At 45.1% G+C, this 25,219-nt stretch overlaps 1 protein-coding gene and 1 pseudogene across 1 annotated transcript in view; both read right to left on the minus strand.

Annotated features, from left to right (window-relative positions):
* Positions 1–25,219, minus strand: part of LOC126334820 (uncharacterized) — a 1,262,774-nt gene that overhangs the window by 660,511 nt on the left and 577,044 nt on the right. The gene's annotated exons all lie outside the window — the stretch shown is intronic.
* LOC126337357 (5S ribosomal RNA) lies at positions 3,325–3,442 on the minus strand (annotated as a pseudogene).

Genomic DNA, 25,219 nt, shown 5'->3' on the forward strand with positions numbered 1-25,219 from the left:
GCTGCAGGGTCTTGCTTTCAGACGTTTCACGTCGTACACAATGATACAGCATAAAACGTGATTAATCTAAAAAGGCCACCTGTCGCCACTCATTGGACGTCCAGTTGCAGTGTTGGTGTACAAATACCAGCTTAATTCGCCGATGAACAAAAGTCAGCGGGAGTCGATGAACGACGTGCTGGCTACGGAAGCCCATATGCAGCAACCGTCGCTGAACCGTCGTCGAGGAGACGCTTTTGGCATGCATCTATTGTCTAGGCCCACAGGTTAGCTCTGGTGCGGCCTGCCGCTGCTGTCAGTCGAATACAGAGAAATGTTTTGATGAGATATATTGGTGCATTTAATATCAGTCCTACAGATGTACTATTGGTAATCATGGGGCTACGCCCACTAGATTTGATAAGGCAGCAGGCAGTCTTCTACTGGCTGCATAAACAAAATATTGACAAAGTGCAAAATATTATGGGCATTCCCCTGATAAGTATTAAAGCTATTAAAGAAAGAGTGCCTGGCATTTGGCAGGAAGAATGTGATAGGTCTAATACGGGCCGTAGAATCCATATGTTTCTACCTATCATAAGGGAAAGTTTAAAGAACAAAGTAATGAAGCCCTCGCAGGGCCTAGTTCATTTCCTTACGGGTCATGGTCCCTACACTAAGTACCTACATCGAATGGGAAAAAGGCCAACACCAGAGTGTGACTGTGGCGCCCATGAGGGATCGCCTGAACGTACAGTGTTTGACTGTCCAATACATGAAGAAGCTGTCTCAGTTGAGAGGCAGCTTTTACCAACGAGAAATATGGTAAATAAAATCTCGAAGGAGGCTCAGCGAGCCTACGTTGTCAAAGTTTAACTAGCACACGGATATGTCACACAGTGCGACTCTGGTAATCAGAGGCGGCGCTGTACCAATAGTCACAAACCTGGACAGGACAGAGCGAATCCGCCCTGGGACGAGGCGACCATTGGTCGGACCACCTTGGGATAGGTTTCTATACTACTGCTGACACGGATTAGAAGAGAGGCTGGGAATGTTGCGCTGGTTGGCCTCTCATTGCTGGAGGCTGTGATCGGGAGGTCAGGAGTGTTACTGGTGGAGATTGCTTCTTGATAATCCGTCAGCGTGTGCCCGCTCAAGGTAGTTTGCGCAAAAATGTAAATATGTAAGTATATTGTTCGTTTATCTCTTTGACTTGTAGTAGATTGTAGTCGTTGTTAGTTCAGTATGGTGGTGGATGAACCAAAAGTATGTTATAAAAGTAGTGGTTTCCTCATAGTAGCGCCCCGCTTCCCTTCGGCTAGGGACGGGCAACTCTCTGGGAAGATTCCAGAGAGGCTAAGAGGCCGACTGTTCGTTTCTTATTACTATTTAGTTTATTTGTATTGCAGTGCGTTCAGATTAATAAACCACTTTGTAAAACAGTAGCAATGTTAAGTGTTAATACACCCACTCAGAAGTGTTAGAAAGTGGGTTATTATACGTATCAATAAATCTGGGGAGAAAAAGAGTGGTCTGGGTGGTGAGTTGCTGAACAGCTTCACGTCTGTTCTCCCGTACACATCTCCGTAGCCGTCGTTAATCCCTATCATCTATGGCCCGTGGTGCACCGCCGCGGCGGTTTTGGATAGCGCCTTTTAGCCACACATTTTACTTTAATCGCACTAGCACGTCAGCAGTTAACCGTTTCGGCAATGCTTCCATTTTTGTCCCTGAAGCCAATGAACATACCCTTTTGGATGTCTGATAAATCGCCCCGTTTCCGCTTTACGACAAAGACTACACTGCTTTCCGAGTCTCCCCTCCACCCCCCCCCCCCCTTCCGCTTCATCCGATTCGCCTTACATAATCTCTACTGCTTGTGCTGCCACCTGCCGTCTGTCAGTTGTTATTGCACATTCGCGTCGAACTCAGGCGGTGGTTACATTAATGTGACTGGACTTGTAGTTTGGTGTGTGTGTGTGTGTGTGTGTGTGTGTGTGTGTGTGTGTGTGTGTGTGTTCCGAGCTCCAGGGTGAATGTTGCATTGTTTAAAACGACAGGGAGGAGGAGTTGCAGCGTCGACGGGTAGCTGACGATTGCCGGCTGGACTGGAGACGCTCGCTCCTCCCCGACTCTCCTGTGGTTCTATAAATAGCTCACCGCGCGGCGCCTGGAGGAGGGTGCGAGCCCGAGAACGGAACACCGGCCGGCCGCTTCTGGCTACACACCGCGCCGGCAGCTCGCAGCTTCCGCATTAGCAGGTGTCGCGCTGACTCTGCCAGATTGTTTACATGTTATGGCTGTGCATTGGTCTTTGTTTTTTCAGTTTATTGGCTTTTGGGAAGTGCCTATTCAACCGTCTCACCAGTGGAATACCAATTACGACTGTACGAACTTACGACAACACAATACGCAGTCCCCGAGTGGACAAAATCAGTGACGCGGCCAGGAATCGAACCCAGCCCCCTTCGTTTAGCCATCTGCCGCTCTGACTACGCAGCTGCCGAGGCGGACCTGCACTGGTCTTGCTTTGTTCCATACCAATCAGCAGGCGCGTTACCTGTCGCCGCACCTCAGGTCATTCTGTTTAGTACGCACTCTGTCGGATGTTCAAAACAGTTGAGTTGCGCTCAAAGTTGTTCATGTTTTATGACAGAACATGTGGCATGTCATCGTAATATCTCGAATTTTTTATTTAAAATTTTTTACTCATTAGAGGTATTCATTCTTATATGTTGACTTTGGATTGTTTTCTGTCGATATGAGCAGAATTTTATGGGAACTTATTTTACAGCATATTGTATACTCCTCATCTGACAATCGCGTGAGCACTGTGTGATGTGACCGTCACTGCCGATTTTATGGTTATGTAATTTTTATTACTAAGCTGTTATGTATGCTCTACTGTATTTTTTATTTTCTGGCTGTAGCCTTGACAATTTCTTTTTATAGACCTGAGGTTGGCAATATATTTTGACGAAACGAGGAATCCAGTAATTGCTCTCAAAAGAAGACTACGAACAGGATGTTAATTTTTTGTTGTTTAGTTCCTTTTTTTTCTTCGTGGTGACCCAGTACGCCTTTTGTTTTCATAGGACCAACTGCAAGCGTTCGTGTACCAATAAACTCTCCTCTCCGTCCGAACAGACCTTGGGAGGCAAAACGGTACCGACCGGCCGCCGTGTCACCCTCAGCCCACAGGAGTCACTGAATGCGGATATGGAGGGGCATGTGGTCAGCACACCGCCCTCCTGGCCGTATGTCAGTTTACGAGACCGGAGCCGCTACTTCTCAATGAAGTAGTTCCTCAGTTTGCCTGACAAGGGCTGAGTGCACCCCGCTTGCCAACAGCGCTCGGCAGACCGGATGGTCACCCATCCAAGTGCGAGCCAAGCCCGACAGCTCTTAACTTCGGTGATCTGACGAGAACCGGTGTTGCCACTGCGGCAAGGCCATTGGCCTTGTACCAATAGTTGTATATTAAATGAAATAATTATCAAACGGAAAAGAAGTTTATGAAGTTTATTCATATTCCCATGCCATTAACAGAAGTGTATTATCTTCGCGGTGTTGTCTGCACATTTCAACCTGCACCTAATTAAAACACACAACCTCGCGCGTCCACTGCTTCACCAGGAATACTGCTCAAAGTGAGCCACTATTACAATTCAGAACACACATTTTAACAACTGCAATCAACAGAACGCTTTTACCTTTTTTTTGCATGCTTTGCAAGTCGGAAGGTAAGAGGCGGCGTGCAGATGCCGAGAGATCTGACCGGTTATCATATATTCAACGTGACTGTTATGCTTCTTTAGAGCTCAGGATTCTAAGTGGAAAATGTTAGGTTGACTGACTGATCCATGTGTACTCATTGCACTTAACTTCCCTACAAGATGCGTCATGTACAAGTTCTTAATATAAGATGACGAAATTGTCAGGCGTAAGTGGTATCATGCAATTCATCTAAATACTTTTTATGCCAACTTTTCATATCGTTGCACAAAGCTAAGCAGTAACTACCATTAAATATGTTCCTTTCGTTTTTGAAATACTGTCAACACTACAAATCATTCCTTGGGTCTAAATTTTATGTAGAAAAGGGCATTTATTCAGGGTATGTCTCTGAAGACATATTTTCGTGTGCACAGAATTCTTATTGACTAGAGTACACTAAAAACACACTGTAGTTCGTATCGATTGCTTTTCGTTCATTTTCGTTAAAAAAAAAAAATGGTTCAAATGGCTCTGAGCACTATGGGACTCAACTGCTGTGGTCATTAATCCCCTAGAACTTAGAACTACTTAAACCTAACTAACCTAAGGACATCACACACATCCATGCCCGTGGCAGGATTCGAACCTGCGACCGTAGCAGTCGCACGGCTCCGGACTGCGCGCCTAGAACCGCGAGACCACCGCGGCCGGCCTCATTTTCGTTAAATAATAGCTCAATTTTTAACTGCTTCTGTTATACATTGACATTTTTCCGACGCCACTTCTCATTTTCAGGCAAATGAAAACATCGGTATGGTAAAACAAAATTTAATGCTATTTTGTCGGAAACTGACATGGTGAGACTGGCTATGTAAAAATACGGGCTCTTTTCTACAATGCAGTAAAAACATCAACCTGCCACTGTTGTGAATATCTACTTATTAAGAACAAATAGAGCCATTACCGGTTTCGAACCAACAGATATGTCGTCAGATGGCTGTACACTTCTAAAATTACGTTATGCTGTTGGCCGACATGTGATGTTCGCAGATTATGGCAAAAACTCCTTGAAATGGTTCCGTATAGCAAAAGGACAACGTAAGAAAAACAGACTGTTTTATTGCACTTACGTTGTTGTAATTCATTGTTTAGTCAATTTTTGTTGTAGATCTGGCCTACACACTTCTTAACCTAAATTATCCTAAGGACAAACACACACACCCATGCCCGAGGGAGGACTCGAATCTCCGCCGAGACCAGCCGCACAGTCCATGACTGCAGCGCCCAAGACCGCTCAGCTAATCCCGCGCGGCTATGAAAGTTTCATTAGACGAATCTTCTGTGCTACTTGTTCTGCCCCGGTTGAGCGAAGGATAACGCCCAGGCACTCTCAAGTTGATCAAACTTTGTGAAAAAATTTTGGATGTTGAGTTTTGAGCCTTTATATTCCTGTATGGAGACTAGGGAACAAGGTATGAGAAAATATGCCATCTTGGCTGCTGCTGCTACTGCTGCTGCTGATGATGATTACAGTGATTATGCAGTAGCAGTAGTAGTAGTAGTAGTAGTAGTAGTAGTAGAAGGAGGAGGAGGAGGAGGAGGAGGGTGAAACCTGGTGCTGGCCGATGAGGACGCCGAACTTAACGCCCCCGTCTAAGTGACGGATCAGTTTCTTTCCCTCACTCAAACTTTCGAAATATTTTGAGAAACAACTGCAACCAGTCACCTTCCGTGTTGGTAGAATTTTCATTCGTCATTACCTGTCGGAAGTCGCGTAGCGACTCATTATCGAATGGCACACTTCTTCGAAATTTAATCCAGAACAATGACGAAATGTTTGATGGTAGGGACATATGAGCGAATAGTCTATACCGGTGAAATGCAAGCTGAGTACCTTTCACCCACCACCAGGATTCGAACCGGTTACCGCCCCCTCCTCGCCCCTCCAGTCGCGCATCACGGTCCCAGCGTGCGTCTAGCGGCCTCGGTTTCTGAGACAAGTTAATGGTGCAGTCACGAGCGCTAAGTAGCGAACACGGTAATACGCGAAAACTGTAGGGCGACGTAGCGCTAACGGCGGCAGAGGAAACAGGAAGTGTGCGGAGCGAGAGGCAGCGAGTGCTGTGCGTGGAGCAGGCGGTGTTACGCAAGGCTGAGGCGTCAAGGCCGCGGGTAACGGTGCACGACTGCACGCTTCGCGCCGTGTCACTGCGCTCCGGTCTAGGCCACGCCGGGTGCGGCCGGTGCTTTCGCTGTACCACCAGCAATGAGCGGGTGATCTGTCGCCGCCAGGCTCAGTGACTCACCCACAGCTGTGGCAACAGGCCGGACACTCGTGCCGGAGAACAGTCACTGGGCTAGTATTGCCAATAGTCGATTGTCACGTTTCCACCACTGTTCAGAAACTTGCGATATATCCAGGCACGACGTGCAGAGATCGAATGAAATATTACGAACGATAGTTAACATGATATGTGCTGTGTCGTCCAAACAAGACACAGCCAGGGCAAAAGCACCACAGGCGCAAAGATGCAAGCTGGTACCAGTATCATAGAGACTCGTCGCTTGTGCGAGTCCCTCCAGGGCCACGGGCGGCGCTGGGGATGAAGATATCGACTTCGCCTCGGCCAATCGCCGGCCGAGTACAATCCGCCAAAGACCGGACGACAACGGACAGAAGCTACTCGGAAGATAGAATAGCAGCTGTCGCCTACTTGCTCAGAATTCATCGTCCAGGGCTGACTTAGAGAGGGACCGTCGTTTAGTGAACCCCTAGAAGTGAAGAGGAAGTTGTTGTAAATTGCATTTGCTGTGTACTGTGAAGTGTACCTACGATTTTTTGCACTTACCCATTGCGGACCTTTCTTGTGTTATATTGCACGTAGTGTTGCAGACTTCATTATTCAACAAGTCACAAAGATAAGTAAACCTTTTTAATTCATATTTAACTGGAAGAATGCAGAAGATTGAAATTAACAGTACAGACAGTCTGAAAAAAATCAACAGAGTCCTCTAACTGGGAACGTCTTGGGTCCCTTATTATTCTTAATATATATTCATGTATATTCATGACTTGCCACTCTATATTCATGAAAATGCAAAGCTAGTTTTATTTTCTAATGATACAAGTATAGTATTCACACCTAACAAAAAAGATTCAGCAGAGGAAATTTTAAATAACATCTTTCAGAAAATTATTAACTGGTACTCTGCAAATGGATCTCACTAAATTTTGAGAAAACACAGTACATACAATTCTGCACAGTAAATGGCGCAGCACCATTGATAAATATAGACTACGAAGAGAAGTCCGTTGCTAAGGCAGATTATCCAAAATATCTGTGTGTGTGTGCGCACTGATGAGAAATTGAATTGAAAGAAACACATCGATGATCTGCTGAAACGGCCAGGTTCACTTCGTTATGCTATTTGAGCTACTGCAAATTTGGGTGATAAACATATCAGTAAATTAGGCTACTATGTCTATTTTCATTCACTGCATTCATATGGCATCATATTTTGGGATAATTCATCATTAAGAGAAAAAGTATTCATTGCACAAAAGCGTGTAATCAGAATAATATCTGGAGCCCAGCGACGATCACTTTGGAGACATTTATTTTAAGGAGTTCGAGATATTCACAGTACCTTCGTAACACATCCATTCACTTATGAAATTTGTTATTAATAACGCATCCCAAGTCAAAAATAACAGCCAAGTGCATAGTTACAACACTAGAAGAAAGGATGATCTTCGCTATTCTGGGTTATATCTGACGTTGGCACAGAAAGGGGTGAATTATGCTGCCACAAAAGTCATTGGTCATTTGCCAAATAGCATTAAAAGTCTGACAGCTAGCCAACCAATATCTAAAAACAAATTGACAGAATTTCTGAATGACAAGTCCTACTCAGTAGATGAATTTTTAGACATGAAGTAGTAACTGTAAAAAAAATAATAAATAAATATTTTGTGTAGAGAAAACTTACGTTAAAGTGACACGTTCCACACCATTACGAAATGTCGTATTCATGATCTCTGGAACAAATATTAATGTATGTATGTATGCATTTAACTCATTTGTGTGACTCGGTTACAAATTTGTTGGAGTCTTACAGCTGTGTAATAGTGGCAGTGAGAAATTGTCTTAGCACTGTACTGCACCAGAAGCCATTTGACGAATTCACAGACTCGGCCTGCAATAACAACAGTGGCAACTCGGCTTCCACAGCAGCAGCGGCGACGCCTTCACGAAAATATGGACCACTTTCGGCATCGAAGACAGTTTCAATCGAAAAATTATGGTATTAGCTCCCAGAATGTATTTTTTTTGTTATGCAGCAGGGAGCGCGCTGTTTTCAAACTTTCTAGTAGACTGAAACTGTATACTGGACCGGGGGTCGAAAATAGGATGGAAGGAGGCCGATACTGGCAATGAGGAGAGAGTACCTGCAGTGAATCGTGCTTGCATAGCTGACTCCGCAGCAGTATTTCTCGCGGAAGACAACGTAGAGGGTGCGAGTGCAGTTCCGGCACATAGTTTTAATCTTCCAGAAAGTTTTATCCAGTTAGCCGAATTTAAAGAACGGAAATTCCTGTCGGGTGCGTGGGAAGAATGTGTGTGTATTTCAAGGCTGCATGACAAGTAACAGTGCACTGTACACTGAGATGCCAAAAATCATGGGATAGCGACAGGCAGATGGCAATAGTCTTTCGCCGGAACTGTCGTTTCTACTCAGTTGATTCAAGTGTAAAGGTTTTCGCCATGATTATGGTCGCACTACAGGAATTAACAGACTTTCAAGGCGTAATACTAGCTGGAGCTAGACGCATGGTACGTTCCACTTCGGAAATCGTTAGGGAATTCATTATTCCGAGATCCACAGTGTGAAAAGTGTGCCGAATATACCAAATTTCAGGCATTACCACTCGCCACGGGCAACGCAGTGGCCGACGGCCTTCACTTAAAGACCGAGAGCAGCGGCGTTTGGATAGAGTTGTGCGTGCTAATAGACTAGCAACACTGCGTGAAATAACCGCAGAAATCAATGTACGAGGTACGATGAGTTCCGATTTCAGCTGGTAAGAGCTGAAGGTAGGGTTCGAGTGTGGCGCAGATCCCACGAAGCCATGGATCCAGGCTGTGAACAAGACACTGTGCAAGCTAATGATGGTTACATAATGGTGTGGGCTGTGTTTACATGGAAGAGACTGGGTGCTCTGGTCCAACTGAACCAATCACTGACTGCAGATGATTATATCCGGGTTCAAGGAGACCATCTGTGGCGATTAATGTACTTCACGCTCCCGAACAACGATGAAATTTTTATGGATAACAATGCACAATGTTACCCGGCCACGGTTGTTGGCGATAGGTTTGATGAACAATGTTGACAGTTCGGGCGTATGACTTGGCCATTTAGATCGCCTGACATAAATCCCATCGAACATTTATGGGATATAATCGAGTGGTCAGTTGGTGCCAAAATGCTGCACCGCCAATATTTTCTCTATTATGGACGCATGCCACATCGAGTTGCTGCACTACGCCGGACGGAAGGGGGTCCGACACATAGTAGGTGGTATCCCACGACTTGTTTCCTCAGTGTAAACAGCCCTCTGTTGCGACATATACTTAACTATGTTCTTTTTTTCTTTTAATACCAGTACATTCACATACTTGTTAAGCTGTCAGCGGGAGATAAACAGCAGCTATTAAACGCAAATAAAGAATCAGCACCGTTTTTCACTTTCATAGTAGCGCCTTCTCTATACTTTACTAAGGCACATTTCATGCCTGGTAGTCTCATGGTAAACTGTGCGCCTGTAAACTGAGTGATAACCTTACTTCTATGGATATCACTCTGTCTGACCCTGCCAGCAGCCATAATGGCGGGCAAAAGCCTGAAGTGGTGCGAGGAAAGGGTCAAAACCCGTTGCCGGCAAGTAAAAAATCTGGAAATGCAATCCAGACTGTTAGTATTTGATTTTTACCATTACGAACCCTAATCGACTAAAAATGACACCGTGGAAAGGATATATCCAAGCTTAACCAAATACACAAACTAAAAGCTCGTGTGTGGTAAGAATTAACGGTTTGGAGGATTTGATAACGTGTCAGTAAATCAAATCCACTTACATTATTCAATAAAAAGTTAATATATCAGGTTTTCATGAACTGTATTGCTACGAAATATTCTGTGTTTAACGCAATAAGTCGCGTATTACTGTTACAAACCGTGTATACGCCTCGAGGCAGCATAAATCACGACGTGAAAATTAAGCACGCTATAATCATCCAGCACTTACCGACTACCCCGGAACCGCGCGACCGCTACGGTCGCAGGTTCGAGTCCTGCCTCGGGCATGGATGTGTGTGATGTCCTTAGGTTTAAGTAGTTCTAAGTTCTAGGGGACTGATGTCCATAGATGTTAGGTCCCATAGTGCTCAGAGCCATTTGAACACCTCCAAGGGCAGTAGCCCATAGTATCTGACATAAATTGCAACTGGATTCCGATACCCGTTTCTGAAAAAAAGGAACCTTAACAGTCGGACCAACAGATAGACACATCGACGGACAGGAAAGGGATGCCATAAGGGTTCCGTTTCTTAACGACTGAGGTACGCAACTCTAAAAAGAGAAGAAAAACGAATGTGTTTCTGTCTTCATTTTCCAGTGAGTGGGGACGGTGGTGATGAAGGGGCGCTTACCTAAAGTAACCTGAACGCGTACTAACATAACGTGTTAGTACAGTCAAAACTAAGTAGAAGGATGACTAGTATGTGGGTGTTTGGTAGCAGCGGGGCAGAGAACGAGCAGCAAGCGCAGGGGGTTCCCCGAGACGGAGACGCAGACGCAGAGGCAGAGGCGCCCCCTGGCCGCAGGCGCCGGCAGGGTCAATACTCCCCGGGGAAGGGTGGTCAGGGCGCGGGCGTGGCTCCGCCATCTGGCGCTCTCGCCGCTGTTGGGGCAGTCCGCACCCCTACTCGTAAATTCGGTCGCAGCGTGGGGCATCCGGGCCTCGGGCATCACAGTCGGTGGGCTCAAGATTTACGGCGCATTATGCTAGCGACGCGTAAGCCGGATGAATAGGGGTCACGCAGTTCCACTGTCGGAGCACGCGCCCGGACCTCGTACATCTGTATCCAGTGACAACCTCGTACCTCAGTGCCGTACTTTAACAAATGACTGTTTACAGAGGCAGAGGTAAAAACTGCCCTCAGTCGCTGCAAACGCGTTGATGTCTGTAACACGCTTCTTTTCTGTTGCGCATTTGCTTGATATTTGGTTATTGTCTTCTGTCCCTTTGTCAGTTTGATGTTGTACTTTATCTCGTCCTGTCCTGCGCTAACATTTTCACGACTGCATATGCACTACACAAGCTCCTCGATAATCTGTGTAACACACACTGATCTTTGACTGACGTTACAATCATTTTTCTTCGGTACTCCGCTTTGCAGACCCAGGTTAATTAGTATGCTGCAGTAAAGTTTCAGCTAACATGGGTCTCCTTTTAGCAGGAATTACCCGAAGACTTCTTTTTTCCTTTTCCTTTCTAGTTCTGCTTTTGGAGAAGTCTCCTCGGAGTACTTGTATCTGGTGTTATCACTCACTGAAAGGCCTGAATGACACGAGTCTTTGCTCCCAGAGCGTCTGCCACTTGTTTTTGCTATCGGATCTCTGAGGACAAATTACGTCACTGGAATTCTAAAATGTATAAAGTCCTCTTTGCTATTATACGAGATCGGAACACATGGGTTTATGATATTTGGTGTATCGTTTGTGGTCAGATAAACATCTTGATGTCCAGCTATTCGTTCCCCAGTTGAAACGTCCCCTTAGAAAAATTATAAATAACTTTGCTGGTAAACCTCTTGTGCTATTTGATTTTCAAACAGCTGAACAAAACTGAACGTACTCTCTCTTTCTTTACTTATTCTGATCGTCAGTAAACTGACACACAATATTTTTAGCTTGACGCAACCTAAGTTTCAGTAGTCCCTACAAAAGAATGGCCCTGACTAACAATAACATATACCTTTCACGAATCACTTACCTCACAAAAACTACTGCAATACAGCGTGCGCTAATACCGCCAGCTAAATAAAAGCTTCTAACTACGGATGGCACTAACTACTGATAGGCATAGTTAGCAAATGAAAGATTTTGATAGAGAACAAACAATGTATTTACCTTAATAATGTTCAAACGTTTATATATATAAAACTCAAGACACACATCTTAACAAATTTCCTTTTTTGGCGGACACACGTCCAGATCGTCCGCTTATAGTGACCTCTCAAAACTCCGGCATCTATCTTTCTCCACATCTACCACTGCTGGCGGCTCACCTCCAACTGCCCAACGCTACGTGCTATTCACATCCAGCTGCCCAACACTACACAAGCGAATATTCCAACAATGAGTCCAACCAGCCACAGAATATACACAGCACAGGCAGTGATTTTCATACAGAGCGCTACGTGGCGTTACCGACATAAAAACCTTAACAGCCTACTTACACAATCTCTGTTGAGATCTTTCTTGCGTCCTATTTTCTCTACGGTTGGTAACTTGTTACGTTTCTTTAGCTGTAAGTAGTTTCTTTGTGATTGCACTAAACGTTTAATAATCATTCAGACTATTTATAATGTGATTTCTCTGTATAAGGTTTTTATATCTGTACCAACATGTTGGCAATTTGGTCCAGTAAACCCAAAGCAAATAAAAATAACACAGACAGAAAAGAAATTTCGTGTGCATCATCTGACAAAGTCCTGGATGCTAAGATCAGTCACAGCAGACAACTTTCTAAGAATTTCTACCGGGAGACATTCAAGGCGGACGACCACATTAACCTGGCATTAGGGAAAGCAGGCGCCAATCTCAGATTTATTGGAAGAATGTTAAAGACGTGTAACTGATGCACGACAGATGTCGCTTACGGTCTACAGTGGGTGAGATTTAGGTTTCGTTAGGCAGTCCTCAAACTGCGATTACTATACGTTTGGCCCTCATATTGGTTGGAAATTTTATGTTTACAGTGGCATTACTGATTTTTGATGTGGTTACTTTTTTGGATCACTTCATGTGCTTCATTGATACGGTTGAGCTTCTCTGACAGAAGCACCTCAGGAAACCAAACTGTATAATTCCGAAATCGATCACGTGAATTAACACAATCACACTGGCATGTATCACCAGTGGCTGACACTTGACGCTACCAACTACGCTATCAGCGATACGCCAACGTACGATGTATCACCTATCACTTAGGCGCAACGAACAGCTGTGAGTACAATTGTGTGTGGTCTTTCAACGAGAGAGAGCTATTCGAACAAATGAGATATCACATAATTTGTGACTAATATAGTATCAAATTATTTTTGTGATCTCTAAATGCTTTGAAGGAAAAAAAATAAAAGGTCAGTATATTAAGACAGTAATCTAACGTGTTTGAATACGCCGCCCCCGCAGCTAGAAACAGGAAAAACAGCACCGTCAGATGAAGGAAAGAAAGAATACGCGAGTCGACCTACAGTGAGAAACAAAATTCTTAGCACCGGCACGAACATGTTAAATACCATCAATAAAATACACTCCTGGTAATGGAAAAAAGAACACATTGACACCGGTGTGTCAGACCCACCATACTTGCTCCGGACACTGCGAGAGGGCTGTACAAGCAATGATCACACGCACGGCACAGCGGACACACCAGGAACCGCGGTGTTGGCCGTCGAATGGCGCTAGCTGCGCAGCATTTGTGCACCGCCGCCGTCAGTGTCAGCCAGTTTGACGTGGCATACGGAGCTCCATCGCAGTCTTTAACACTGGTAGCATGCCGCGACAGCGTGGACGTGAACCGTATGTGCAGTTGATGGACTTTGAGCGAGGGCGTATAGTGCGCATGCGGGAGGCCGGGTGGACGTACCGCCGAATTGCTCAACACGTGGGGCGTGAGGTTTCCACAGTACATCGATGTTGTCGCCAGTGGTCGGCGGAAGGTGCACGTGCCCGTCGACCTGGGACCGGATCGCAGCGACGCACGGATGCACGCCAAGACCGTAGGATCATACGCAGTGCCGTAGGGGACCGCACCGCCACTTCCCAGCAAATTAGGGACACTGTTGCTCCTGGGGTATCGGCGAGGACCATTCGCAACCGTCTCCATGAAGCTGGGCTACGGTCCCGCACACCGTTAGGCCGTCTTCCGCTCACGCCCCACCTCCAGTGGTGTCGCGACAGGGGTGAATGGAGGGACGAATGGAGACGTGTCGTCTTCAGCGATGAGAGTCGCTTCTGCCTTGGTGCCAATGATGGTCGTATGCGTGTTTGGCGCCGTGCAGGTGAGCGCCACAATCAGGACTGCATACGACCGAGGCACACAGGGCCAACACCCGGCATCATGGTGTGGGGAGCGATCTCCTACACTGGCCGTACACCTCTGGTGAACGTCGAGGGGACACTGAATAGTGCACGGTACATCCAAACCGTCATCGAACCCATCGTCGTTCTACCATTCCTAGACCGGCAAGGGAACTTGCTGTTCCAACAGGACAATGCACGTCCGCATGTATCCTGTGCCACCCAACGTGCTCTAGAAGGTGTAAGTCAACTACCCTGGCCAGCAAGATCTCCGGATCTGTCCCCCATTGAGCATGTTTGGGACTGGATGAAGCGTCGTCTCACGCGGTCTGCACGTCCAGCACGAACGCTGGTCCAACTGAGGTGCCAGGTGGAAATGGCATGGCAAGCCGTTCCACAGGACTACATCCAGCATCTCTACGATCGTCTCCATGGGAGAATAGCAGCCTGCATTGCTGCGAAATGTGGATATACACTGTACTAGTGCCGACATTGTGCATGCTCTGTTGCCTGTGTCTATGTGCCTGTGGTTCTGTCAGTGTGATCATGTGGTGTATCTGACCCCAGGAATGTGTCAATAAAGTTTCCCCTTCTTGGGACAATGAATTCACGGTGTTCTTATTTCAATTTCCAGGAGTGTATCTGAGTGGAATATCCAGTAACAGTTCAGGGTGATTTTGCTAAATGCAGACAAACTACAGGACAAGATTCCTTAGAGGATAAGGAGCAAAAAATGCCATATGGACGTATGGCAGGAAATCCCTTCCAAGGGGGGCACACCCACTTAAACGTGGAGTGTTACGCACGTCGATAACCCTGGAATCAGCACTAGGCTTGTGGCCCGGAAACCAAGTGACCGTGTGGACCGTTTTGCAATATCCGTATAATTTACAACGCAGATTACTACCTACTCACTTGCCTCTGCAGCTACGGTTTTATCGTTTGTTCGTCGGACGGGCCAACATCGTGCTGGTATTTCTGCCATCCACCTATCACAGACGAGGCTACCTTTACTAGGGGCGGTGTAAGTAGGCTGTACAGGTTTTTTTTATTGGTAACGCCATGTAGCGCCTTGTATGAAAATCACTGGGTGCTATGTGCAGTCTGTGGCTGGTTTGCATTGTTGAAATATTGAAATATTCTGTATTGTAGTGTTGGGCAGTTGGATGTGAACAGCGCACAGCGTTGCGCACTTGGTGTGCCGCCAGCAGTGGTGGATGTCGGGAAGTGAGATGGCTGATTTTTGAGAGCGGATGATCTGGACGTGTGTCTATCTGAAACAGTAAATTTGTAAGAATGGATGTCATGAACTGCTGTATATATTATGACTTTTGAACACTATTAATGTAAATACATTGTTTGTTCTCTATCAAAATCTTTCATTTGCTAACTATGCCTATCAGTAGTTAGTGCCTGCAGCAGTTTCAATCTTTTATTTACCTGGCAGTATTGACGCCCGCTGTATTGCAGTAGTTCGAGTATCGAAGATTTTTGTGAGGTAAGTGATTCATTAAAGGTATAGGTTAATGTTAGCCAGTGCCATTCTTTTGTAGGGATTTTTGAAAGTCAGATGGCGTTGCGCTAAAAATATTGTGTGTCAGTTTAGTGTTGATCAGAAGAGGTAAAGAGCGAAATATCCGACTACATTCAGTTCTGCTCAGCTGTTTGAAAATCAAATATTGTAAGAGATTTATCAGCACAGTAATTCAATAATTTTTCTAAGGGGACGTTTTAGCGGATGCCAATCTGTGGGCTATGGAGAATTCCCATGGTATGGTGCCAGTGAACCCTCAGCACCGATTCAGCCTCAGTGTATGAGGGACAGCCTGCTGATTGTGGAACTGAAACATTAGTACACAATGAACGCTACCACTGGCCTGGTGTTTTTCATGTGTGCTGTCAATTATTCAAACCTATACTGTCATACGCACCTTCCAGTTGGTGTGCTTCCTATGCAGTGCATATTCGGCCATCTGTCATACGCCCTTTTTTCTTCGTCATTCTCTCTGGGATCGTTTCCTGCAGTATGTCGCAGTTTAGCAAAATCACCCTGTACATTAAAGCAGGGGAGGAGTCTTTAAGACAGATGTAGTGCGTTGGCAAAATAGACTGTCCGCCCTTATTAGTGTGAAAACAAGCCAAAAGCCTGTATAACGATCTTATGTGGCGTTGGCGTGGACCGCACCCAGACGTGGAAGAAGAGTCGGTGAGCTCCTGGATGGTACCAACAGGGATGTTGACTCGTGTGCCGTGGGCAGCTGCGCTAGGGTTGTCGGTTGAGGTAGTCCCACACATTCCCGACTCGGTTTAAATCCGGGGAGTTTGTTGGCCAGTGGAGTACGGCATAAACTCATCCTGTACTCTTCGAACCACGCAGGTTCACTGCGAGTTGTGGGACAAAATGGATGAAAATTTGTGATCGGCCGCTGTGACCGAGCGGGTCTAGGCGCTTCAGTCCGGAACGGGCATGGATGTGTGTGATGTCCTTAGGTTAGTGAGGTTTAAGTAGTTCTAAGTCTAGGGGACTGATGACGTCAGGTGTTAAGTCCCATAGTGAGTAGAGCTATTTGAACCATTTTTTTTTTTTTTTGAAAATTTGTGTTGATCCATTCTGCCTTCCAGTATGACGAGATCGCTCATGGAATGCCACGAAAACATTTCCCATTCCGTAACGCCCCATCGAGTGTTTCAGGGTGTTTGTTTCCACACGCCGAACACACCAACGACCATCTGTCCGTTGACGATGGACAGCAGTCATCATGGGTGCATGAACCAGGCGCCTGCTCTGGAGTCCCATACACCGCATCGTTCGCTAAACAGTCGTTGAGAAAACATTGTTGTTAGTCTTTTGGTTCACCTGGCCGGTCAGTTTGCTCAACTGTTGCACGTGTGTTCTCGGCACACGTGGCTCACCCCCTATGTGCATGACGCGTGGGTGCACCACACTTGCCTCGTTGCCGGTTTTGGACAGCGGCATTTTGCTATACAGAGTAAGTATACTTTCGCCACGGCGGCGCGCGAACAGTTTACAAACTTAGCCGTTTTGGAAATGCTTCCACCCTTGGCCCGAAAGCCAATGGTCATTCCATTCTGGACGTCAGATAAATCGCTCCATTGCCGCATTACGACAACAACTGTACTGCTTTCCGCGTCCCCCTTACTTGCTTTATATACCCTCCACTGCTAGTGCTGACACCTGCCGTCTGTGAGTGGTTACTGCACGTCGACGTCGAACTTAGGCGGTGGTCACATTAATGTGGCTGGACAGTATCTATCTATTTATCTATCTATCTATCTATCTATCTATCTATCTATCTATCTATCTATCTATCTATCGCTTGCGCCTTTGTCCCGCATTGTGCGCGGGGTTGGCGTGGCTAAATCGGATTTGGCACGTTAATTTGAAAGGGTGGCCGGATGTCCTTCCTGCCGCCCCCCCCCCCCCCCCGCAGGATGTAATCGGAGTAGGTTGCATCTAGTGGAAATCATGGATAAGTGCAGATGTGTGTCAAATGTCTGTAAGTCGTGTAACTGAGGCGTGGCGTGTTGACCAGCCCGGTATTCATCTAGAGGGATGTGGAAAACCGCCTAAAAACCACATCCAGGCTGGCCAGCACACTGGGCCCCGTCGTTAATCTGGCGGGCGTATTCAATCCGGGGCCGGCACTCCTACCCGAGTGCAGGAAGCAGCGCATTAGTGCTCTCGGCTAACCTGGACAGTTGCTGGACAGTGTATATACGTACTAAATCGGAGAACCTACACCCCCGAAACAGCCAAAAAGCATATTAATTCCCTCAACATATGCCTCGTTTAAGGACCGTGAGGGCAGAAATTAAAAAAAGAAAGAAAAAAAAAACGTAAGCTTAAACTGAGGGGCATCAATAGCCTGTAAACCATCCTCTTGTGGAATAGCAAAGAGCTAGCGCTCTGCGAGTAATGCCAATGCAAAAGAAGCAAATATTAACGTCTCCTCAGAAGCAAAGAATGGATGGGGTCCGTCTACCACGTCTCTCCTGCTACTGCACTTCAACCTTTGGCTCCTTCGTAATCCATGTTTAATGTGGAAACAAGCACTCGTTGTAAATTTCCCGAATCACAGAGAGATAATAAGTGCACTTTCATAACTCGTCTTTATCTTACTTTGTCACAGTAACATGTTTTTAGGGTCCAGGACAGCGTGATTCATCGCTCCCCTCGCGGCGGCGGGTTGATCAGATGGTAACGGCGTGTACACCAGCGCGTGCCCGAGCCAGCTGCCAGCGCTGAGCCGCCGTGTTTAAGAGGCCGCCGGCATGCGAGCCGTCCTTAATGCCCGGCCGGCGTGTTTACGCCAGATTCCCTGAGTGAGTAATTCCTGGCGTGAATGTTATCGCAAGCATGAATCAGCGGTGCCCAGCGACACGTGGGCAGGTGCACTGTCTGCGCCGGCTGTGAAGACCACGAGCGCGTGTCCGAAACGTCAGCGTATTTCAAACTAATCGCACTATAATGTGTGCAGTACTAATTTATGGCGGAGCGTTATCTACTGTATGATGGCAGTCAGCATAAGCCGGTACGCTGTTTGCATGACAGTTTACAAAGAAGGACGGATGATTAGGGTTTAACGTACCGTCGATATCGAGGTAATTGGAGACGGAGGACAAGTTTGAACTGGAAGAATGCTGTGCCCTTTAAAGAAGAACCATTCCGGCACTCGCCTTAAGCGATATTTGAAAGCAATGAGATTAAAATCTGGCCGTCCATACATGGATTTGATCCACAGTCCACCCGAATATGAGTCCAGTGACTTAACACTGCGTCAACTGGTCAAGTCTCAAATCATTAGTTGTAGTGTTGGGGTATAATCAACATTGTCTGGGACTAAATTTAGAAATACTTGTCACACCATAAAACCGTTGCCAAGAAAATGTTGCTTATTTAACGTTTTGAATAAATATTGAAATTACAAGTCACCATCCTTAACAACCAATATTCTCAACGAGTGTTATTGCCAAGTTTGAAAAGCCTACTGGCATTACGCGGTTGAAATAGTTGTTACACGATGCCTAAATAGCTCGTTGCACGCATTTCTGAATTATTTTACTTCACTACGGCAGCGACGCCGAAAAGTATTGGGCTGCTCTGATAATATTAATGTTGGGCATGGCGTTGAAGAATGAACAATACCTCTTACGTGATATTTACGGTCTTTGCGAGATACTATATATCTGACAAAGGGTACGGGTATGATCCTCTCGCAGCTGTGTTCTTCTTCCAAATGGTTCAAATCGCTCTCAGCACTGAACTTAGGCCTACTTAAACCCAACTAATCGAAGGATCTCACACACATCCTTGCCCGAGACAGGATTCGAAACTGCAACCGTAGCGGTCGCCTGGTTCCGAATTGAAGCTCCCTAGAATCGCTCGGCCACAGCGGCCGGCTTCTTCCATCTACACTGGATTGCAAGAAATGTTTTGGAAATTGCAAATACAATTACACTTCAGCTACACAATTTATTAGTGACATGTGATAATTTGTGGCGGTCCAGTACTCGAACCCGGATTCCCTGATTTACGCGATTGGTCGCTTTAACCATTTATGTTAGCCGAGCACTCCTCCAGGACCGATCCAAACCTCCACTTCTCCTACAGTCTGCGTCCCATACTGCTAGCACATTATGTGATCCCACACAGGGAAAGTCAGTTTGCCTTTGCTTTGGCATGAAACACACTTAACGCAGTGTCTGTATTTTTTAGCGTGTGTACGTCGATGCAAATGTCCTTCAGACATGCATGCATTTATTTTCTGGGAGCACTGCCAGCAACCTGATTAATCGGCTTTTTTTTTTTTGCATATGTTTTAAGGTCCGTTCGGCGTAGTCCTTAAAGCGTAAAGACACTTAGTGAAAGATGTGAGTGAAGTCGACCATAGACCAGTACACAAAAATATATTCGACGATCTTATTATACAATTTAAGTAAACAAGGGAAAAATGTAAACCAGAACAGCTAGAATTCTGTGAATAAATTTGGGCCTGTTTTCTTGAACATTGTGCGATTCAGATCTATATCTCTGATTGAATCGTTCAGATTAATAAAACATGGTATTTCGCTTAATATGTATACCTTTTATGTTCAATGTGTGTGAAATCTTATAGGATTTAACTGCTAAGGTCATCAGTCCCTAAGCTTACACAGTACTTAACCTAAATTATCGTAAGGACAAACACACACCTCTTATATTTCATAAACATTTCAAGGTCTAGAAATTAATGTTTCATTAAGAGATTATACGGAAAGAGACAAAGATTTCGGTTTATCGATAGGACTATTGACAATCTTCTAAGGCAGTGCTGCTCAGCCTGAATATATTGAAATAGTTACATTTTGGACCATCAAAAACTGCTAGGGAATATTGCATGTGCTGAATAACTAGTTTCGGCCTCGTGACCAGTCTCAACTCTACATGGAACAAACTTTATCGAGTGAACGTACGGAGGTGCACAAGTAAGTTACATCTTCACTCAGACTAGTATTAATGATCCTTAACTACTGAAAACTTTACTTAAAGGAAAGTTTTTGTGAATGGTTTTTGTATGAACATTCTACACACAGTTTACAGTGATGGCTGAGACGTTTGCATAAATGCACTGGGTATAAAGCACAACACGTAGAGTTTAGAATGGTCATGTGACTGGAATTTACACCTTTTTGTGGTTATCCACGAAACTATATCAGTTCAAATGGTTCAAATGGCTCTGAGCACTATGGGACTTAACATCTGAGGTCATCAGTCCCTTGACATAGAACTACTTACACCTAACTAACCTAACGACATCACACACATCCATGCCCGAGGCAGGAGTCGAACCTGCGACCGTAGCGGTCACGCGGTTCCAGACTGAAGGGCCTAGAACCGCTTGGCCACACCGGCCGGAAAACTATATCAGTACTCATTTTTTTTAATCCAGCGAGGTATTGAAGCATCAGTGATTTATGCAATTACGTATTGGTTTTTAATATATGAAGTGGAGCGTTTTTACACTAATAGCAAGGAAACGATAAGGGACTTATTCAGGAATCCAAACTAATCGCAGCAGTCACCGCCTCGAGACATCACCATCCGCCGCAATGAGATTCGGTCCTAAAGACTGTCTAGTCCATTGCACTCGAACTCTTTCAGACAAGGAGAGAGTCGTCGGATAATTACACCTACGACTGGTGTTCCGAAGGAATGGATACTCATAGTGTTAGACTGAAGGGCACTCAAAGTTTGACTTTGACGCCTGTTAAAGAGGTTCAGATGGAGACCGCGGAAGAGAAGCCCAAAATTGCTTATCTACGTTGTGCTGGTCCAGTGTCCAGAAAGATTGGTAGACTCCTACGGAAACATGGCATCCAGTGTATTGCGCTCCGTTAAACTAAGGTAAAAAGTATCTTTCGTAATGTTAAAGACGATCTACGTGTCGGAAAGCCTGGCGTGTGTCGCATTCCATGCGAGTGTGACATGTCTTACAGCTTCGAAGGACGCAGTGAGCGTCGGGAATCGAACTTAGCTATAAATAGCGGCGTGAGACCAACAACAGCCCACAGTCTGGTTAGAGACCAGGCAGCGAGTGCACATGACAGCAAAACCTGCAGCACCTGAAGAAGAGGGATGGGTCACTGGTCGAAATACTGTCCAGATAATAGAAACAACTCAGCTAAATATTCGAAAGCTCATTATTACTCACATCTTGGTTTGTGAAATACCTCAACAAATGGGACAACATCTGAGGTTAAGCTACAGCATGTGAGGTGGAATCATTCAAGATAATCTCATTGGCCCATGCGTCTTTTCGCAACGTTTTACAGGACAAACCTAACCACAGTTCCTGAGACATGAGTTGCTCCATGTACTTTACGATGTACCTCTAGATGTCATCCAACGAATGTGGTTTATGCACGATGGAACTTCACCTCACTTTACACGCACATCGATAACCAGTTTCCGAACAGGTGAACTGGACGAATGGGATACGTTGCATGGTATTCCCTATCACCAAGTTTGAATCCAGTGGATTATTTTCTTTGGCGGTATTTAAAATACTTGATGTCTTCAATTCCTGTAACCAATGTCGATGTTCTGAGCGAGTGTATCGAAAATGGATCTGACCAAAACTGAAACATACCAGGAGTTTTCCGCCGCAGCGTACGGCAAAGTATGGGACGCAGGCTCAAAAAATGTGCAAATGGCTCTAAGCACTATGGGACTTAACATCTGAGGTCATCAAGTCCCCTAGACTTAGAACTACTTAAACCTAAGTAACCTAAGAACATCAAACACATCCATGCTCGAGGCAGGATTAGAACCTGCGACCGTAGCAGCAGCGCTGTTCCGGACTGGATGCAGGCTCAGGGTATGCATGCAAGCAGGAGGCCGTCACTCACAGAAAAATGTGTTTAGCACATTTTTTGTGCCATGAATAATAAACCCTATCATTCCTATCTAACAAAGGATCCCTAAAGTTTCTCACACACATTCTGTTTACCTTGTATGTTGGGAGGCGTACCTTGTCTGGGACAAGGAAGTTCAGTGATGGTGGACCAAACTGACTTGGAAAAAACCAGTAAACCACCCAGTCTCGGCCTGCAGCAGGACGTACTAAACTTCCTTTCACTACTAAGCATCTCTCCTTCGTATCTGTACTCTTCTCTACACTGCAGACATGAGTCTTATACAAAGTACGACGCTGCAGGAAGTCTAGAAGGAATAGGCGCTAATTTAGGGTTAAGTACCGGAGGGGGAGGGGGATGGAGAGAGGGACAGGGTTTGTTAATTCCCCCCCCCCCCCCCCCAAATAAACAGAACTGGCCATCACCCCTCGTTTAACGTGCTTACGATTTTAGGAACAATAAAAATATATAGAGTAATCGTTTTAATGTAATAGTAACACTCATAATAAATAATTTGTTTCCTTCAGTGCTTAGTAGAAATGCTCGGTAGAAACCGATATCAGAACAGCTTCCCAAGAATTCAGAAATTGCAAAAACGGTTCAAATGGCTCTGAGTACTATGGGACTTAACATCTGTGGTCATCAGTCCCCTAGAACTTAGAACTACTTAAACCTAACCTAACCTAAGGACATCACACACATCCATGCCCGAGGCAGGATTCGAACCTGTGACCGTAGCAGTCGCGCGGTTCCGGACTGAGCGTCTAGAACCGCTAGACCACCGCGGCCGGCCAGAAATTGCATTTCAGAGACACACAGATTTTGTAAAAGAATGATGCGAAAACTTTTGAAGCACTTTTGTCATGCCTTGATTTAAGAACAATAATAGCAATAAACTCTCTACTCTTTCTCAGCATCTTAACCCTTCATTCTGCACTTTTTTAGAGCATCAAATAATTTTTTTGTACCTGATATTGCCCAAGGATGTCAGGGGAAGTGCTGAGGAAATGACGCATTTTTAATTCTGGAAAAAAGACTTGTTTTTACATTTTGTATTTAGGTTGGTTGGTTGGCTGATTCGGGGCAGGGGACCAAAGAGTGGCGTTATCGGTCCGTCGAATTAGGTAATGATGGGGAAGGAAGTCTGCCGTGCCCTTTCGAAGAAACAATCGTGGAATTTGTCCAGAGTGATTTAGAGGAATCACGGAAAACCCAAATTAGGATGGGCGGACGCGGATTTGAACCGTTCGTCCTCCCGAATGCGAGTCCAGTGTGTTAACCACTGGTCCACCTCGCTCGGTACACTTTGCATTTAAGCAAAACCGTGTGAAACTCATCATATCCACTCATCAGCGACACTTTGCACTTATGCAAAACCACGTAAAATTTACATAATTAACAAACAGTTGTTAGGTATAAAAACATAGTTTTAAACATCAAATGAACAACATGTGTAGTATTAATGGTACTGCCGGCAATGGATTGATGGCACGTGTATTTAGATACTATGAAACGCAAGAAAGCAATTTTTGTCTTTATTGAAACATTACTAGGCGAATCACAATGTTCCCAGATGCTCCAACATCCGATTCATTATCTAACCTGATTCTTTTTTGTCCACTGTAGATTTCAATTTTGTGTGCAAATCCCATTTCTCGAAACAAAACGAAAAGTTTATGCCCAAGCTTACGTGCTTTGTCTTGCATACACTTCTTTATGCTGTGCCTTGCTGTGGCTGCCCAGATCTGTTCATCAATTGTAACTGAAAGACATTTTTTATTCACTCGATCAGTTAGAGGCTCAGTTTTGTACAATTTGACATTACCTTGGCTCTCATGGTATGGTCGCTTCATATTGTCGCTGAAATGGAAAGTGGTCATGAGACTCTCAAAGAATATCTCAGACAGTCTGCTTTAGTAGCTCAGCACCAATAATATCGTCCCAAAGATCACGAACAGCAATAGGACGAGCCACAGAGGTAATAATGCATATCCATGTAAATTTATGAATGCCAAGAACATTGCAATTAAATATTTTGTTTGGGTTTATCTGTTTGCTGCTAATTTGTTATCGTTCGCGTGTGGCTAGGGGCATTACTACGTCCTACTGCACGTATGCAAACGAAACTGACACATATAGTACTTATAGTAGTTACGCATTTATCAGCAGAAATATAAACTGATTCGAAGTTTATATTCTCCAGAAGTTATAGAAACACTCTACATTTTTTGCGTTCACGTCTTCTTGCCTGCAGTTACCAACAATCAACATCAAAAGAGAGCAATGTGTGCCAGCCTGGCAATGCTACACGGAGCAACACACACTGTCGCGTCATGAACTGTACAGTGCATTCTAATGGCACGTTCTCTTCGATTGCCGTCTTAAAGTTGCACTGTCCATCTGCAAGGTGGTTTCCAGTGTTAAACTTCAAGGACAACGATGAAAGAGAATGTTCAATGTTTGATGTGCACATCTGCAAAGTGGAGCGAAGAGTTAAACTACGAAATACAAAATCTTAATCTAACTCATCATTATCAGTATTTCACTCAGCACTACGATTGCGAAACAGACCTGCAGGCTATGTTCTGCAATCGTGTAAATAAGGGGAATGCGGTTTTTTTTCATTTTCCCCCTACGTTCGGGAAGTCAATACTTCTTTCATTTTTTTCCATTAGAAGAGGCTTATGTTTCTGTCTTCCTTTGCTCGTCTTGCTCTTGTTTGCTAGTTCTGCGT

Source organism: Schistocerca gregaria, chromosome 2 (assembly GCF_023897955.1).
Source record: "Schistocerca gregaria isolate iqSchGreg1 chromosome 2, iqSchGreg1.2, whole genome shotgun sequence".
Lineage (NCBI taxonomy): Eukaryota > Metazoa > Arthropoda > Insecta > Orthoptera > Acrididae > Schistocerca > Schistocerca gregaria.